This window comes from Myiozetetes cayanensis, unplaced genomic scaffold, assembly GCF_022539395.1.
Source record: "Myiozetetes cayanensis isolate MyiCay16 unplaced genomic scaffold, myiCay2020 scf4, whole genome shotgun sequence".
In the NCBI taxonomy this organism is placed as follows: domain Eukaryota; kingdom Metazoa; phylum Chordata; class Aves; order Passeriformes; family Tyrannidae; genus Myiozetetes; species Myiozetetes cayanensis.
This window is the reverse complement of record NW_026087631.1, coordinates 21,316,172-21,336,504: the sequence shown is the minus strand read 5'-3', so window position 1 is coordinate 21,336,504 and position 20,333 is coordinate 21,316,172. Positions and strand designations below refer to the sequence as shown.

Genomic DNA, 20,333 nt, shown 5'->3' with positions numbered 1-20,333 from the left:
GTGGAAGTGACATCATGAGGTAAAGCTTGCATAATCTGTAGGATCTGGAAAGGTGCATGGGGTCACCTGAAAGCAGTCTCCTCTGTTACATCCTATAATGAACTGAGAGGGTTGTTTCTACTGCCCTTCCCTCTTGCAGGCTGTCACCATTATTCCTGCCATTTCTTAAACTGAAAAGTATGGAAAGACTCTTGGAGACTTTAAAACCTTTCAGTGGGACCTTAAAGACTTAGAAGTTTCCATTCTTCCAGTAAGCCAGCTGCTAAGCCTTGAGACTTTAATTTTTTTAAAATAGTGACAGATGGCATGCCAGGCAGACAGGTACCAGTATATGTTCTCTCCTCAGCATCAACAAAACAGATGACCTGTTTGGTACTCCTTCCACCCTGAAAAGGAACAACAGGAGCAGGCTTCCAAAAAGCACTGGCATCATTTCACATTGGATGTTGAAGCCTGGGTTACACAGATAACCAGAACTGAGCTTGTGAACTTTGGTGTTCAACTTTGTCCATATTACGTGGCACCGCACCTTCAGCGGCCACATTTTTCACACACTATCAGCTGTCATCTCTAAAGTCTACTTGCTAACACAGGTCTTTATGTGTGCATGGTGATGAGGTCTGAAACTAATTGCTCATGTCTAAATGGAAATCTGGCTGAGGATTTTAAAATGTGGAGAAAACCACATAGTAATTAAAAGAGTAGGGTTTTACAGACAGAAATCCTCTTTGTGGTCATGATTATTAAAGAAAGAAATAATAAATTGTTACTGCCTGGTAAGCATTCCATATTTAAAACAGTAAAAAGTAGGCAAAATAAAAACTATATAAACATGTGGGTGAAAACACTGAAGACTCACTGTTTATGAGAACATCACACCTGTAAGCATGAATAGCCTGCTCTAGGTGACCCTGCCTTAGCAGGGGTATTGGAGTACATATCTCCAGCGGTCCCTTCCAACCCTAACAATTCTGTGACTCTGTGTGAATATTACAACAAACTGTTATTCCTCAAACATATACTGAGAGTTGATAAAAAATAATTTCGAACCTTCTATGACTTTTTGTCACTACCACCTATGTAATGAATTAGAATTTTTCACATGTAATGAACTCCTGCAGTGCTAGAGCAGAAATATAAAATCGGGGGGGGCGGGGAAGTCAAGAGCTATGGCAATAATTCCAGGGGAAAAGATGATGTTGCAAACTCCCCAAAAGAGTAGGGAAAGAACACCCTAATGGCAATTTTTAAAGTTAGGGTTTTTTCTGCTAATGATTTTTATTTTCTCTCCCTCCCTATCACACTCCATATATTTTTAAATACGCTGCATCCTGATCTCTCCTTCACTGCACATTTTAATTCTGTAATGACAGGACTCCATATAAAAGACAGAAACATGAAGGCAAATAGAGCCAGCTTATGGAGCAATGTGCCATTTCACTGAAGAGCTATTTAGTGGGGGGAGAACAAAAATTTTAATTTTCCTTGCATGATACTTTTTTTGACTAATGCTAAATGTTTATGAAATGTTCATTTCATGCATACTGTAAGCAGATATATTACTTGAAAAGGGTGGAAGCTTGTTTGTTCATGGTGATAGATTCAGGGGCAGAAAGTTAACTGCCAAATTTTGTGATGCCCTTCTTGGCCTTATTTTGGAAGGAAACTTATAGAAGTAAAGCGCTGTGGGGTTAAGCATTGGTATGATGAGAATACACCCAATTTCAGATGTCTTTTTTACCCCTTCAACCTGTTCAACTATATTTAAAGCAGGAAAGAGAGTATGTCTTACTTTACTTGAGACAGAACAACACTGGAGTTTGACAGTGATCTCGTTAATGCTCCTTTTGCATCCAGCCACACAAACGTTATCTGACACATATTGGTTTATTGTGAATCAGTTGTTTGCAATACCTAATTTAGTTAGAATATGGTCCTGACATTTTACTAAGGAACAAACTTTGGATATGATTTTACAATTGAATTTGTAAATTCCAGTAGTTCAAACAGTGTTTACCTCACACTGAATGGAAAACTGCAATTAAAAAGTGCTCATTAATGCAGTTCTTCATGTTCTGTTACACAAATGTGAGGGATGATAGAAAAGTTAAATCTCAAAGGTCTAATAATCCTAAAAATACAAGGAAAGAGCCTGCTAGTTCTACTGGAAAGAATTATTTAAATAAGAACAATCTTACTATGCAAGAGCCTGAAAAGACAGTGGAGTAAAAACAAGGCATACCAGCTAGCTTAAAAATTCTGCATGCAGGTGGGAGTGAAAGAAAAAGACAGAGAAACCAGAATGGGAATGCTGAGAGACTGTGGTTAGCAAAACACCTGAATGGTTGAGATGCTTATCTAAGTTGTACACACATATTTTGTTGTTCACTTTTTATCAAAAAGAGCTTCATCAAAATAATATAGTGCTCTGTTTTGAAAGTTTAAAGTAGCCTGGAAATTTATCTCTCAATATATGCCTATACAGTTGTCACTAATTGATTTGCAAGGAAGATTATGAAGCACTCCTGGAGTTACAGTCCTTTAAAAACTCAGTTATGTTTTAAATTTTCTTGAACATAGCAGATGTTTTAGTGTACATAGAATGTAATTTTCCTTTTCTCCTTGTAAGGAATATGAAAATGATAAATGTGCTTTTGGGCAGACGACAAGACTGACTTGATTCAAGATCACCTCCACACTGGGCTAGGACACTATCTTTGTATAAAACTCTGCATTTAGATTTAGATTTACTGTCTCTGGAAGTTTCCCAGTCCAGTGTTGATAGGACATCGTGATCTTAGAACTCTTATGTAAGTCATGCACCTGAACAAACAGAGATAATGATTTTACACGTACTTATTGACCAGACCTGACAAGCCTAAGGAATAGATACTTCTTCTCCTGCCAAAAGACCTGCATCTCCAGGGTAGGACTACCTCAAAGGAAGTGTAACCTCATTGTCACCATCACTACATGAACTGCCATCATGGGAGACAGCAAAAGCAGTAAAATACTGATCTAAATGTTGATCCAGCATTCCAGCCTTAAATTCTATTTTGGAGTTAATATGAATTATTGTCTCAGAAGGAGGAATGTGGTTTTTCTCTAGGCACCAAAGCTGCCTAGATTGGTGACAGGAGTCTTAACTCCCTTCCTTCTTCAGTGTGCAGGCAAAAATACCCATCTCCAAAAGCCTATTGGTCCAGTGTTTCTCTCACAGACTCCCTGCCATTAACAACATCCTTAGATCAAACACAGAAAAAAAGTAATTTTGTATTTCAAAATTCATGTGATCACCTTAGATTGCTAATGTTTTTGGCTTACAGAAATCAAGAGATTCCTTACACTAAAATTTCCTTACTCATACAGGTGCATATAGCTTTGGGATGAAATTGCATGGCCCTGGTCAAGCAGACTGCTGAGCAGAAGACTATAGAAATACCTTTACTATTGGTATTTGCTGCCCAAACAGAGTTCCTTTGGAATAACTAACCCAAAATTTTTATTGTCTGCTTTGGATTCCAGTGATTCAACTCAATGGCAAGTTGCTATGAGAAAAGGCAAACAAAATAATTTTCTTGGGGACACTATTTCTAAAGAGCAATTGTTCACAGAGACTTATATCCTGAGGTCAACAGAGCCCAGAGAGTTTACACCAGCTGACAAACAAACCCTAAAATCTGAAATACTTGACTGCTATCAGGTGATCAATCACTAGTCAAAACTCCTCTCTTAAAGAATATGATCTAGAAAAGAAAAACATTACACCTTACACTCAGCTAAACTGGTAAGTGTAGATAATTTGGAATAGTTCACTTTAAACACAAACCTATAGCAATGAAGATAAGTAACACATGAGGTCTGAGTGGCATTCTTTGTATGAGCTGAATGTTTAAAGAAAGTAATCTTGGAAGCAGTTTGGGACTGAAAAGGAAAGACTAAGTGATGTTCCAAAGACAATGCATATATAACTACACATTTCAAATAGCAGCCACAACTATCCAAGGAATCTATCAAATATTAATTAAAGGAAGGAAGGAAGGAAAGAAGAAAGGAAGGAAGGGAGAGAGGGAGGGAGGAAAAAACGAAGACATAGCAATTATTTTTTTACATAATTCCCCTAGATAAATGTTCAAACTGCACTTTTTGAAAATGTAGTAAAAATAGCGTAGAAAATAATTTGGCATTTGAGCCAAAGCAAAATAAAAAGGAAGAAAAGAGCAGCACATAGAAAATGAACCTGCAAGTATTCTGGGGATACTGTGGGCGAGGAGTGATGAGTAAACCAAGAATTCTAGGATCTCTTTTGAGAAAATCTTGAGAAAAGCCTGGAAAGGCTCCACTGCCTACTTTCTCTGTATGCTTACTTTACTATAATCAGGAAAAAAAAAAAACCAAGCCTTTTCATTTATTAGGAAGCACTGAAATTCTGGTGAACATCTAAAGCTGAGCCATCTAGTGAAGATAGGGTGGTATCTTGAATATACAAAAATCACAGAAAACGGCAATCTGCAACAATGTTATTTTAATGTCTACCCACTGCAATAGTCTATTCTACATTAATTTTAAATATGTTTCAGAAAGCTAATTTTTGAGAAGGAAAAAAGGACGTATTTATGCTTGACCACAGTGTATCATACTCTGACTGAAAACTGCAAGAGGTGCTCACATTCTGGTGATGCACTGAAGACTACAACACCAGAAAGAATAGTAGCTCAAAGACATTTATTTCCTCAAATGCCTTTTTTTAACCAGAAAAACAGATATTTGCAGCTTAGGCAAAGGCTTTGAATGTATATATCTGTTACTTTACAATAAAAGATGTTAACAGGAAAAACTATCAGCTTGTGTCCTATCACTTTGGGTGAATTTACTTTTAGAATTGAATAATAAGACTAGTTTAGTTAAACTAATAATGAATTGGGAAGCTTTAGAAAGAAAAGGAAAGCAAAGTTTTGTTAAAAAGTAATATGAAATCTAGATGATTACTGTGATGCTGGGATGACAGCTGAAAAAATAAAAGGCAGGAAACACAAAAATTTGCTGTTTTTTGGGCAATATCAACTTGGCCACTGAGCACTCATGACATAGGGAGCATATTGGATCACAGATGATACTGTTTATACTAAGTCCTGCAACCAAAGAAGTAAAAAACCCAGCTGAGATAAACCTAGTATACATGAGTTTAAAAAAAAAAAAAAAAAAAAGAAAGCATTGAATGAAATTTAGCTGCTTTCCTGAAGAAACAAATAAACGAAGTACTTCAACATCACCACATGACATGCACTTCCTTAATTTACATCTTTCCCATCATCTCCTAACTTCTATATTGCTTACAGATTTTAAAGCACTAAGATCAACAGATGCCAGAGGAGGAGGGTTGGGAAACTTGCAGCTGACAGTAAGATAACAAATTGCTGCTGTTTCACAATTCGGAGTGGATATTGGGCATTAAGCAAATGAGTGAATAAGACAGACTCTAGAATGGGCAAAAAGGGGCACCCAACAGCACTTAGCTTGAAAACCTGCAAAAGAGTTGGCGTTCAACCCACAGTGCACCCCTGCTGGAAGGGGACACTTCTGAACACAGAATGAGTTTTAAGAGAGGAAATACGAAATAGCAAAGAGGATTGGAGACCATCTCTCCCTTCCTAAATTCCTGCTCCTTTTCCATCATTTTCACAAATGCCAGGGATCCATGTAGAAGGACATCAGCTTCAAAGGTTTGCTGGGACCAGTAGTCCACAGATGCAGGAGCACTGTGCCATCTCCTCCTTCTCCAACTCCACCACTGCTGTCTGATGGAGGGTCTTATATAGTGCATCATCCCTAACAAGGTGAAGTCTGTTTAGGATAATCTATTTTATTCACATAGGCCTTTTTAGCAGAGAAGACAAATTAGGCCACCACACTTAAAAAGGCTTCCTTCTTCCAAAACTTTAAACTCATTGTTTGTTTTTGTGACACTCAGAAAAGCAACAACCACCAGCCACACTGCAAGAATTCAATGACAGTTCTCTTCTTCAAATTTCAGCAAACAGTCTTTGTATTATTTATTGTCTAGTAAATAAAGTTGAAATGCTTTTCAGCCTTGGTTGCAAACTCAGTACCCAGCTGCAGTCCAACAACAGCAGGGAATAAAGCTGCCATTGTAAAATGTCTTTTTTCTCCTGTGTGCCTGCTTTCCATAGATTTCATTATTTCTCCTGGATCTGCACATTGTCATATCTAGGGCACAGTGATACTAAGTAAATAGGGAGAAGGGATGTGAAATTTTTATCATCAGGAAACAACTGGCTGGGAGGTGATATCATATTCAACCTTTTCCCCAAAAAATCATGTGAGAGAGCATGTGTCATTCCTCTAGAAGACCTGTGCTATTCTTGCCTGACACTTTGGGACTACACACACAAACACCTGAGGTATTTAGACTTTGTGACAGAGCAGTTAGCTGAGAGGCTGCAATAAGCAACTCTACTGGACTAAAACAGTTTTTGGCAAAGGGACAGCTTTGTGTGATATTTAGAAATACCCCAATTGTACTACAGTTCTTTGATATTAAACACATCAAAGGACAGCTCATGCACAGCACTGGGTGAACATACACCTGTAGAGAAACACAGTGGTCAAGAGCAGAAATCAGCAAGCTAATGTCAAACAGGTAAATCAACTTCTCAAAATATTTCATAATCTTTCAGAGAATTGTGGTTCAGGAGTTTCCACAGCTGCTTGTTCCAAACAAATCTCAATGGCTTTTTCTTCCATGAGTTCAACCACTCTCATGTTGGATCTACATAAGCTTAAAGAACCAACACCACTGTTTAGTGGTTCAACTATTTCCCTCCAGGTTCCTTGAGAGTTTTTAGGCAAAGGTCATCCAGTCCAGATAATTTGTTATTATTCATTTAGTTGATTTTTTTTACAACTTCTTTTATCAACACTTGATTTGAAGCAGACAAACCTGGTGGAAACCTCTCTAGGTTCCTCCATAACAAATACACATGCAAGAAATTAGGAGTAGGGTTTAAATTCAAGGCCCTTGAGTAGGTTATTTTTAAAAGTTCTTAGTACCATACACAGAACTTTTAAAATTATTTTTCACAAATTTCTTTAAACTTTTTAGAATTTTAAAGCAGTCAAATCAACAATGAGAAGGCAAATGATAATTTACATTGTGCTTAAAAGAAATCTTTCAGACTGTTCCTAAAAGAAAAAGGATATCAAAGTAACTATGCAAGGAGAAAGAAGTAAAATAGTATATATATATATATATATATTTATACACCAAAAGATTAATTGTACACTATTATAAAATTTGACACTAGAGATGGTGTTTAATATATTTATTATCTAGATCAAAAAGAAGGAAGGTTGAGATGCCAAGTTTATAGATGACAGAATTACTTAAGGAGGTGATATCAAATTTCTGAGGAATATAGTGAAGTTAAATTAATTACTAACACTAGTAATTTAACTTTACCTAGTGCCATTATATAAATGTGATAATTTCAGCTAAAGTACTGAATCCAAACTAAAAAATATAAATGCAGATTCAGAAAAGCAGACACGAGGTTATGAAACAATAAAAATTATGTGAGGAAAATTAAGACAAGGAGCAAAAAATAGTATGAGGACATATTTTAATGTAAATGTAATGTAAATTTTAATTTACACAGAAGAATGAACATAACAAAGATACTCAAAATAATGAATAGAGAAAGAACATTGAGACTTTTAATTACTCTTATAAGACTGTAGAGAGAAATGTTCCATGAACTTGAGAAGCAGCAGAGGTAAAGCTGATAAAAGTAAATTCTTTTTTTCCACACAATGCAAAACTCACTGGTGGAACTTGCTGCCAAAACAGCATTAATATGAAGAACTTAATAAAAATAATAGCAGAATTAAATACTACACCCTGTGGAGTTATCAAAATAGTAGGTAGGACAACTATCCATCATTTCACACAAAAATATGACAATAAAAAACTTTAAAATGTTTTGTGGAACACAAAGAGCAGTTTGAGTCAGAACAGAGAGCAAAAGATAATATGAAAATTAAGCATATACAATGCACACATGATGATCTTTAAGGTACCTTCTAGCCCAAACTATTTTACAAGATGAAACCTTTCCTGTTTATTACTTAACACACTTGCACTTGTGTTGAAATGTTTCCAAGGAGTAGTAGGAGAACAAGAAATCAATATTCATGGAACTGCCGATCTTGTCACCTAGAGAAAAAGTACTGAGAAGTACAGACCACTGCTTGCTAAAAAGGATTGCATAGATATGAAAAACAACCTCAACTATATAGTGAAAATAAACTTCAAATAAAGTTTCGGAACAAACAGGGTCACATAAGTATTTTCCACCTACAGCAACAATTTCTTTTAGATGGAAAAAAAGATGGAAAAAACCTTGCAAATTCCACTTTTGGATTCCCATTCCAGATGAATAAGTGGGTAATTTAACTGTGTTTTTTTCTGGTTATGGACACTAGGACCAAGAGAAGCCATGGCATGGCCATGGTTGTAACACTAATCACTTGCACCAATACTGATTTCATAACACATATTTTATGTTTTCTTTGGTTGAACTCTGCCAATTCACACTTTGAAATTTTTATTACTCAGTTGTACAATGATATGTACAAAAACAAACATCTAAGAATAGCTCCAGTGTTCTTGGGGAAGAGAGGAAATCTGAATACTTTGAACTGGATCTCAAACTGAAAATCACATGAGAACCTCCGTTTTACATATCAAAACACAACAGCATGGTTGTTTTTATTTTGGTGTTGTTTGTTTGTTTGTTGTTGGGTCTTGTGTGGCTTTTTGTTTGGGTGGGATTTTTGAGTTTGCTTACTTTTTATTTATATGATGGAAGAGTGTAGAAATCAGCTACTGCCAGTCAGTGCCCCTAAACTTTGCAGGAATTTCTTCCTCCTCCTGAGGTACTAAGCTTCACTCTCACACAAACTCCAAGCTCTGTCAAAGCCAGCACTCCTGAGCACAAACCTCCCACATGGCATCTTACTGCACCTCCTTGGCCCTGAAATACCACTCCCTTTGTATTGACTTTAGTGCTTTTGATTTCTGTGCAGCTGAAAATATTAATGTAGTGGAAAATATTAATACAGTGCTACAGGGGAGACAAAGAGAGGGAATAACCTAACAAACCTTATTTAAAAACAGGGGAGCACAGACAAGTGTAATGTGCAAAGCACTTTCCTCCAGTACCTGGGAGATACCCCTGTTGTGTTAAAATAATACAAAGAGGATGTAGGGAAGATTCCATGGCTCCTGTAAATAGCACATCCTGACTAGGTGCCCTTCCAGGATGTGTTTGAGATTGCTCCCCACCACAGAGAGATGGCTCAAGTTCTTTATTAGTAGCAGTATTAACATTAATAAGTAATATTATTAATATTAATAATTAATGATCATCATTAAGACTTTTTTGTTGTTTGCCCTAGGAAGGGAGTGGGACTCCTGCCTGAGCAGAGTCTAGTGGGTCCCAGCATCCCCAGAGGATGAGTCTACCTTGAAACAAGGGGCAAAAAAAAAAATTAGCTGCACCCAAGAAGGTGGGTGAAGAAAGCAAAAAAGCATTAAATGCGAAGTTATCAATTACCTCAGAGGATGCACAGTAACAATGAGAACCCAGTTACAGCAAAGTAAAATGGGTACCACTTCTCAGAAAAGTATAAAAAAAATTAGCCACCTTCTTCACAGATGGGAATCATAGTTTTGGTTTTTTTTTTTTTTTTTTAATTTCACTCAGAGGTTCTATTTACCCTCCCCAGCTATTGCCATGTTGTTTCCCTAGCCGCATTTTGTGAGTGCCTAAAAGGCTCGTTGAAGTATGAGGGTAGTGCTGTGTTATCACATGTAGTCCCAGAGTCAGAAGGGTTGAGATCAGCTCAGTGGCAAGAGGCTATTACTTATTACACCCTTCTGTGTGGTCATTTGTTTCAAACGTTTTTATATTCCATTTACATCGCAGAATCCTTCAGCCAATCCAGTGATAAGAGTTGCACTGAACCCTCCCCTCCCCACCTTGTCTAATCTTATGCAGTAAAATAGAAGGTTGGGGGTTTTTTGCAGCACTATGTTTTAAACTCATCTATACCACATTTAATTTTCCCTACTGTTACTAATTTGAACAAACATTTTAAAAACCTCAGCCACCACTGAAGTGCCTTAAATAGACACCTAAACCTGAAAAACAACAGCAATAACCAAATGCTGCAAATTATATATAGTCTATGGCAGAGAGAATTTAACGTATCTAATCAGAATATCCATTTTCTCCTAGAGCATAAGAGTAGGACAAATTATACATGGAAAAGAGGAGGGAGAAGGAAGAAAATAAAGCTTTCCTAAGCACAAAAACTTGTCAGTGTCCTAACAGGAAGTAACCTGTCTAGTATTTCATACATTTTAAACCCGTGTCAGGGCTCTGGATGTGCTCCTGCCTAGTGTCCTTACCCGCTTTGTTACAATACGACTTTAAATAGAGATATTGATAGTGCCCTGAAGAAACGTATAGTGTCTGGATATTGACAGCTCCAAAGGGAAGAACAACACAGGTAGGTCAAGGTAGTGTAGCAGTGCTGGAGTTCTCTCTGTCTTTGTGTCCACCAGATATGGTGGAAAAATTACAGCAGAATATTACTTCGAGCATGATTGTAGCAATGTTTCTTCTATTTAGTTTCACCCTTGATGAAATATATACTTTTTGACTCCCTGGAAGCCATTACAAGGCATCATCCTTGTAAATTACCTTATTCAAAATGCTAAGGAATATTGAAATAAGAATATGGGGTAAGTTCCCACTGACTGTAGATTCTTTTATTTTACTTATAGTCTTTTTAAAAGTTAATACTTTTTTTCCTGAATGTTTTCCTTATTCAGTTTATGAAAACTAATTCCTCCAAGCCTCACAATAAGCCTCTCTAAGTTTTATAACTACTCTGATTGGGTAATCTGTAAAAAAGTCTTGCTTTGTTCTACATACTTCATCAAATCTTGTATATTGTTCTTCTTTTGCTTGCTGATTTGCTTTCAAAAGCAAATGGTATTTCTACAAACTCTGTCTGCAGTGACACCTGAACCTCTCATCACAACACTAATTACAAAATTTGCTGAACTTTCCCTATATTACTCTCCCAGACTCTCAAGGAGGCATTTTTTGAATCTGTTTCTTTGACCAGATTCAAAGATGCATTGTTAATTCTCTCCATTACTAAGGGGTTTCTCACCAAATTCTTTTGCGGAGCTTCAACAGTGTGAGGTGCTGCTTTTCAATCTGCTGGTTTTTGATTGGGCCTTTTTGGCACTAGGGCAGTCACAAAAAGTCTGACTGGCATCAGAGGAAGACACAACTCCAGACCAAACTGTTATGCCTTCCTTTCAAAGGCAGACAGCCTCAAGAACAAAGAATCTCCAGTGTTCTCAATAAACAGATAATATTTCAACAGGAAAAAAAACAACCTTCAGCACTTTTGAGGAATGAAATTTCTGTATTTATGCACTAAGACTTCAAAATTCAGCATAAAGTTCTTCTTTTTAAAAATATCATGGTGTTAAAACACATTTTCTTATAATTCTATATATATTCTGAGGTAGATGGGTGAAAACAAACACACAGTGTAAGAGCTGCATGAAACAAATATTTAGTAACAAATGGACTCTTGTTCAATAATACTATATAATGTAATCTCTGATAATGCAGCTTAAAATATTCCCTGAACAGACTATAAAGTCTTAATTTTTAATAGACAGTCCAGAAACTACAACCATTACTATGTAAACCATTCTTTTATTAAAATGCAGGGGTGTGTATTAAACTTCAGAAAAATAGCTGAGTAAACTGTTTCTTGATCTTCACTATATGCTGTGTATTGATCTAAAACATTTAGGCAGCATTTGTTCTTTGAGATTGGGAAGGAAAACAGTCCTGGGAGTACAGAAAATACACAAGATGCTTTGGTGCACATGAACATACTCATGAATTTCAAGTTCCCTCCAAGTTTGAAAAAACAACAATACAGCTACAAAGTAGCCTCCTACTCAGCAGCAGAGAAGACATTCCAAAGAGCTTTTATCTACTCTTTCCCTATTGGTATTTAAAATTTTAATCAAACAGTGATTAAAGGTCAACAAACGGCTTTTTATATTAATCTTAAATTACAGCTAATACTATACATTAGAGGCATAGCAACACATAGTTGTTTTATATGCTGAGGGTAGGAGAAATCATATCTTTTTTTGTGTAAAATACTGAAAAGCATATCTGTTGAGCAGTTGCATTTTAAATTACTATTTTTGATTGCAAGAAAGCTTCAGATTAGCAATGCTGCTCTGAGTTTCTCACACTGTTAAAGAAAAACAGAAAGCAACACTTTTTCAGTGGAATACTTCTCTCTGAGAGCTCTCTGTTACCTAGGTGGAATTAAATATCTATAACATTACATAAAGGGGAGTTGCCCATTTTGCTTTTCCAAAGTGGCTAGCCTTCAGAACAAAAAGTTTGCTAAGATAAAATCTCTTTTTCCCATCCTGAACTTTGTTACTTTAGCACTTGAGCACACCAAGAAAATATAAAAAAAGAAAGGAAATAGGAGAAAGAGAAAGAAACAACACTTAAATATTTACTAGTCATTTTTCTTACATGTTTTTTGAGATGTATTAAAATAATCCATATATATTTCTCAGCTCAGTTAATTACAAATAACTTATTTGCAGAATCCCATAAATCTGTCAGTTGTGCAAGTTTATTTTTCCATGTGCTATCTTTAGATAAGCAGGTCTGTAATGTTATATTTCCACTGACATAATTGTGCATGAATTCTGATCTGATTTAGTATTACATGGCGCAAAAGGGGACACATTTTCTTTAATATAACCCATTAGAAAAGGAAAGAAATTGCCAGTGTACGGAATCTGAGGAGTTTGATTGAAAAACTCTGGGACTTTGGGGTCAACTCAGTGGAAAAGTAACTTGCTCAGCTACCACAGGCACTAAGCAGTGTGACAAGCAAACCTAATATGCTGGTGCAATTACTCAGTTAGACAATCAATAAAAACAGTGCACTATCAGACGGCTACAGCTCTACATTAAGCTATCATATTACTTCACCTGCTCCCAAACTAGTCAAACATACATTTGATGATCATGAAAATAACACAGATACCTCCCCATTTTGCTAGTCACACTGAATACTAAGTCGGAGTGCTAAAACAATCAGTTATAGCTTTTCCACATGCCATAAATTCTAATTTTCAAGTTTATCTACACTGTACACCAAAGATTACATTCAAAGAACTACTGAGATGGCAAAACCAACTGGTCTGAAATTAATGTATGAGAGATTTAAGGTAAACTCTGCACATTCCTAACTGAATGATAAATCCATGCCTGTTACCACAGCACACCTCCACCTGGGGTTTTGTGGCCTCTCCCTGCCTCTTTGCCTTCTCCTGACATAGGTCTCAGCAACCTTTCTCACAAGGACTTCCTGCCCAAGGATTGTCCATCCCTGTTCCCTAAGTCATATGTGTGCAACTTTTTCTGCTTGTTCCAGCTCTAGCTTCTGCAGCCTCCTCAACTCAGAGCTGGTCCCACAGAACTCATGGGTGGGCATCTGTAGTCTTCACATGCAACTCAACAGAAAAGTCAGTAAATCTACACAAAAAACATTGTTCTATCAGGGACTTGGTTCCAGTGCTTGACTTACAAGTGCACCCAGGAGCAGCTTGGGTAAGATCCCTACCTTTGGAGCTTTTTTAGAAATCAGAAAATGCAGAACGAAAAGGGGGCAGAGCAAAGTAGTTGTATGCAGTATTTGTCCACAAGCTTTATATGCCAAACTTACCTCTTAATCTGCCAGCATCTACCTAAGTAGAGGCAGACTCTGCTCTTTACCATGCCGTGATATGTTCTGGGTGCTGCTGCACAACAGCAACTTTTTAACACTGCTCTAGGAGGAGCTTTGTACTCAAACTCTTTGGGGCAGGGGTACCTCTTTCATTTTGTCAGGATTGTATTTTCCCTAGATGATATGTCTAGCAACTTCACCAGTGACCCACATATCAACCTAAAATAAACAATATAAAATTTTGTACGCACTGCAAACAAAATACATGCATATTGTTTGCAAAAGCTTTTTTCCAATATTCCTTTATTTTCCTATATTCCTCTATTTTCCCAATAAAGTACAGAAAAGTCTGATCAACTATCCTGGCAAATTTTTGTAGTTGATATTGCAATTTTTCTTACAAGCATATAAGTGAAGTGAAAGTCAAACACTCAGCTTTAGATGTAGATTTTCAGCTGTGCTGAGCTTCAAGCCTCAGCATCAAACCTCAGATGAAAACCCAGACTACAATGCACCATCCATATTGCTGCAACAGCCACATTGCTGATCCTGCTCTTCTCTCACGGCATCATCTCTGCCACTCCTTCATTCTGATTCAAATACACTGTGTCAACCACATGCTGCCACTGAGGACTTGGGTCCATGTAGCACTTCCGTTAGCACATCTCAACCATCACTTCTCTTCTACAAGTTGTATCTTACTGTAAGTGTGACCAGGTCTTGGTAGTGGGGGCTGCTACCTGTGAGAAGGTGGCTTCTGTGAGAAGCTGCTAAAAGCAACGGCCAAGCCATTAGGAAATTATAGTAAATGCCTCTGTGATAACATATACAAGAAGGAAATAAAAAAAAGTTATTGCACAGCTGAAATTGCAGGGAAGAGTGAAGTGAGAATATGGGAGAGAAACAACTATGCAGACATCAAGATCAGTGGAGAAGGAGACGCTCCAGGTGCCAGAGCAGAGATTCTCCCAGAGTCCGTGGCGAAGACCCATGGTGAAGCAGGCTGTCTTCCTGCAGCCCATGGAGGACCACAGGGGTGCAGAGATCCACCTGCAGCCCTTGGAGGATATCCATGCTGGAATAGCTGGATGCCCAAAAGAGAGAAACCCATGCTAGAGCAGGGTCCTGGTAGGAACTTGCAGACCCATGGAGAGAGCAGCCCATGCTGGAACAGGTTTCCCGGTAGGATGTGTGACCCTGTGGGGGACCCACATTGTGACAGCCTATGCCTGAAGGACTGTACCTTGTAGAAGAATGACCCATATTAGAGCAGTTTGTGGAGAATTGCTGCCCGTGGGATGGACTCATGTTGAGAAGTTTGAGAAGTTCATGGAGGACTGGCCCCTCAGGGGGGACCCTAAGCAGGACAAGGGGAAGGACTCCTTTTCCTGAGTAGTGGCAGGAGCAATGTGTGATGAACTGAACACCCATTCTGTGTCTCCCTGCACCAACGGGGGGCAGGACACAGAGTCTGGGAAGGAGGGAGGGGTGGGCAGGAAAGTGTTTTTAAGATTTATTTTACTTCTCACTATCCTGCTCTGGTTTTTTAGTAATAAATTCAGTTAATATCCCCAATTTGAGTCTGTTTTGCCTGTGATGGTAACTGGTGAGTGATCTGTCCCTGTCCTTATTTCAACTCATGAAACCTCTGTCATATTTTCTCTCCCCTGTCCAGTTGTGGAGAGGAGTGATAAGAGTGGCTTCTGTGTGTGCTTGGCATCCAGCCACAGTCACTTACTTTTACCCAGTACATTTACCCATTACTGTCGCTGGGACTTAGATGAAGACTTGTTTTCTATTGCTCTACACTTTGCTGTAGAAAAAGTTCAAAAGGTATCTCTCCAAAACAGGTCTTTGGGGCTGTTCTTTGGAAGGTTAAAATAGGGAGTTGTGAATAAACCTGAAGAAACATTCAGGGAGCTGCCAAATACTCATGTATCAGTGACTACATGGCTTGCTTAAAGATGCGAGTGGTTCATGGCAGTAGTTTAAATGGAACTCAATTCTCATAATTCCGTATGAAACCAGTTTAAAGAAATTGTTTTAGAGAATGAGGAATAGTCCATACTCACTCATGTAGGAATCTCACTCACTTCTCTCATGTAGGAAGGTTTCAAAGAAAACCCAGAAGTAAAATGTTTTGGTTGTTTTCTTTAACACTCATCATTTCTCTCCCAAGTTAGAGAGAAGACCGTACAGATGTTTTCTGACTACACTTTAAAGTTACTTTTTGCGGAGCTGTGAAAACAGCCCTTTTCTTTGCCTCAAAGAATTTAAATCGGCTTAGTTACATTAAGAAATAATATTAAGGGTAGAGGGAAAATGTAGGGCAAAACTATGTCACATTCTTAAACATCTACCATAACTAAAGCATATTATTCATTTTATAAAATAATTTATTGAATTACACTTGGATTGCTTCATAAATGAGAAACATCTCCCACACTACTTGGTCACAGCTGAAAAACACCACGTACATGGATAAGCATATTTCATTTATGGCCCCCCAGGGACTATCTCTGATATGCACACACCTCCTGAAGTGCAAAACTTCAGATATAAATATCAGATTCTGATCTCATTAATACTTATTTTACCTCAGTAATTTTGGAAGTATTTCAGGACTGTACCAGGACAAAGAAACCTGATCTCATTAAAATTAAACCTCTCAAAGGCTGTCCAAATTACCTGTTTCCAAAGGTACATCTTACACTGATGATGAAGCCCTTATGATGTCCTAGTACAGGGCAGGAAGAAAACTGCTTTTTGTGGAAGTTGCTGTGCAAAGGCTCCACATGATCCAAGGTATATCCAAGTGAAAGTAACTCCATGGCTGTGATTTGGGCGTGATCCAATGATTAAACCAAGCATCAGCTAGTATTCCAGAGTATGGGCTGAAGCATTCTACACCACCAGTTCTCCTATTAAGTAAAATTTTTATAAAAAATACACACCTCTTACGACTATCTCTACATGAGTAACTAAACTGAGCTGAAACAAAACTGCATTGAGAAGTTTGACTCCATTCACTCTCTATTTCTTAATATAATTTTTCAACCACATATTTTATAGGAAATAACTACCACTACAATAGATCACCATCTTCTCTTTTATGGAATACAAAAAATGTAGGCTACATCAGGGTTATCCTTCCTCCTCTTCATGATCTACTCTCAGTAAAAATACAGGGCATGCTTCTGAGACAGGTTGCAAACTTGTCTTGGCTTGAGAACAATATAATACCTCTCAGAAGCAATGATTAAAAGCTTTAAAACATATTTTAATTTGACTCAACTATCATTCATTACAAAAGCTTATATTTATCTTGAAGTACAATAACACTGACTGAGAACTGCAAAGAATTTTTCAAAGAATGAAAGCCTAGAGAGAGAGTAGTCAAAGGTGCAAATGATTTGAATATTTTTTATTAATAAAATATGGCTATTGTTAATAAAAAGGCAAAATAAAATAGTGTTCATATCATGCATCTTTCTCCACTTAAGTCTGCAATAGTAGCAGTTACCACTGGCCTGATTCTGTGGCACACTGAGGGCTTCCTGCAAAATGCTGAGCTTAAATTCTTTGTGATTATCTGATATCTTACCTGGAGCTTGTTCAAAGAATAAAGCTATGTGAAAAGCACATGTGAACTTCTAAAATGACAAACTAAAATCTTAGATACATAGATTACGTATATTGACCACTATGTTATTATAACATAACTGTGCAAAAATCTTTCTGATAGCTTATTGATTTAACGTAATGTAACTGAGCCCTATTTGCTAAGATACTGTATAAACCAGTGTTTGGAAAGGAGCCAAAAGAAAAAAAGAAGAAAGAGAGAGAAATCAGATTAAACTGTAAATCTGGGGTTGGCATAGGCTTAGCAAGCATTACAGAACATACAGAATGCGATACTATTTCTTGGAAAAACTAGTATTAAATAATAGACAAATGCCTGAGCCAAACAAACTACATCTCTTTCAATTCCTAAATATTCTCTCAGCGGCCACATGACAAAGGAGTAATATTAGGAAAAAAGGGTTCCACTGCTAAGCACCACTTTGTAACTGATACAAGAAACATACCTGTCATTTTAGTTTACTATTGATATTGCAAGTGAAGATGAAAGTTCAGATTCTCCAGAAAAAAACCCACATCCTCTGACCTTAAATTGACAACCTTGTCCACCCTACCTTAATTGCAGCAGAGGGTAAAAGAAGTTACTAAAATCCAGAACATTAGAATGAGACTAAGTAACATGGTAAGTGCAAATCTACCTTGTCAAACTCCTCTCAGTATTCCACATTATTACTAATAAAATACATTACATTAACTAATTACATTCACTTAAACAGTCATCATCCTTAGTTTATTACTTCTGTAACTCTGCAGTTTTGGGATGTTGAGCAATGCCCCTCCATTACACATAGCCTACATCAGCGCATGCCCATGCTGACCTCATCAAGTAGCTAGAGTTACCCTTTCACTGTGAGCAACTCACTGCTATCCAAGTCAGGTCTAAAGAAAGACACTTTTCATAATCCTACAGCAATCTGCAAAGTGAAACATATGGACAGGTTTAGGTAAAGCCTGCAAGGAGTCCTTACTAAAGGGAAAACAGGTGCTCCTGTTCTCTGTAATGTCCCGTTTATTGTTAAGTCCAATGGTTACAGGACTAACAAGTGCCTTGTGGTAATCAGGGAGTGAAGACACTGGCCATGGTCAAACAGCTGGGACATATTTTACATATTTGCATCATACGCTTCAGTTTCAATTAAAGTGAGGTTCTGGCATATTTATTATTCTTGTAACTTTCTTTGCATTAGAAGACCCATTTTCCTGAGTCTGCTATTATGCCATATGAAAACAAAACAAGAGAAATGATAAAAGCCGGAGGCCATGATCAGGTGGTGTTACAAAATTTGCATTTGTTTTCCCAAGAAACTTCATTTTGCACATAGCTTTAAAAAAACGCATACATGAACTAAAATAACACAAATGTGCACCCTTCCATTTAGCCAAAAATATGTAACAGGAAGAGTAGTATATGTCTAGGACATCAAAAAGGAAAAACCAGTCCTGTACTAGCTTTGAATGACAAACAATTCAGTCCTAACCATGTGCTTATAATTTACAACCCTAGTGCAAAATAACTCACACTGCAAACATACTGAATATATGCAGTAGTCCACATACACTTATTTTAAAAAGTGTAAGGTTTTTTTCCATTCAAACAGCATATTCAATCTTGAGAGCTCAAAACATTTGCAGTAACGAAGACAGCTTTGAATTTATAAAAATCAACCTTAACACCTTCTGTATAGAAAGACAGCTCTTAAATATTCAATAAAAGGGCTCACTGAACACACACGGTAATGTCAGTACTCACTTTTATTCAACCTTGGTAACTAGATCTAGAAGAATGTTTGAACTCTAGTGTCAATTTGAGAAAGCTGAATATTAGATCACAACACTGAAACCTAGAGTGATATTTCTAATTAGGTATGTTTTGCCTGGCGTTTGCTAATCACCAGAGAATTGGGGGGAGTGAGGGCTGACCCACGCCCTCACCTTCCCCTTTAAAGGAGTTTGTTTAGCAATTTCCAAAATCCACTAAGCACTAACTACATAGGCTGGCTTAAACTACAAGCAGTCAAGCACTGTTCTTTCTGAACTAATCGCAGTGATCAAAATATACAGGAATACACACACTACTAGTATAATACATTTACATCTGCTCTAATAATAAGGCAGGAAGAAACAGGAGAAAATGGTCTCAAATGGATGGCAGATCAGTGTTGATCTGAAAACAAATGATGATTCAAAGCCAGTATGTTGAGATAAAATAGAAGCTCTTCACAGCTACATGATGGACCCTTGCAATAAATCATGTATTTTATTGCCAGAAGTGGATGCTCATATCATTTAATGTTAAAAACCGTCACATATGTGTTTTGTAAAAGAAGGTTTTGTTATTACAATGTTTGCTCATTCTGAAATTATGTAGCTAACAATTTAAGTGGCGCATAGAAGAATTTCACAAAATAGCTTTCTGTCAATTTTAAAATGTTTGACCTGGCAATGGAACAAGCAAAATAATCTTTTTTAAAATAATTTCTCACATTTTAGGTGTTAGCTAACAGAAAAATAATCATTCAGGGTATTAACTAATCATGGTGAATTTTCTGACATTTCAAATGCTGCTGCCAGCATATGAATTCTTATATTTTTCATATAAATGTATATCTCAGCCAGAAAAAAAGGTCAAGAACATAAATACACTGTTTTTCTCCTCTCAGAAAAAAAAAAATTGCTTTACTACAAGAGAAGTGGGGGAAACATCTGTGAAGGTCAAAATAATCTGAATTTTAATACAAAGTTGTCGTAAAACTATCTTTTTCGTTTCTTCCACAAATACCACCTTTCTGATATGAAAATACCAGCAA

At 37.1% G+C, this 20,333-nt stretch overlaps 1 protein-coding gene across 2 annotated transcripts in view; it reads right to left on the bottom strand.

Annotated features, from left to right (window-relative positions):
- MCTP1 (multiple C2 and transmembrane domain containing 1) overlaps positions 1-20,333 on the bottom strand; it is a 188,710-nt gene that overhangs the window by 22,672 nt on the left and 145,705 nt on the right. The gene's annotated exons all lie outside the window — the stretch shown is intronic.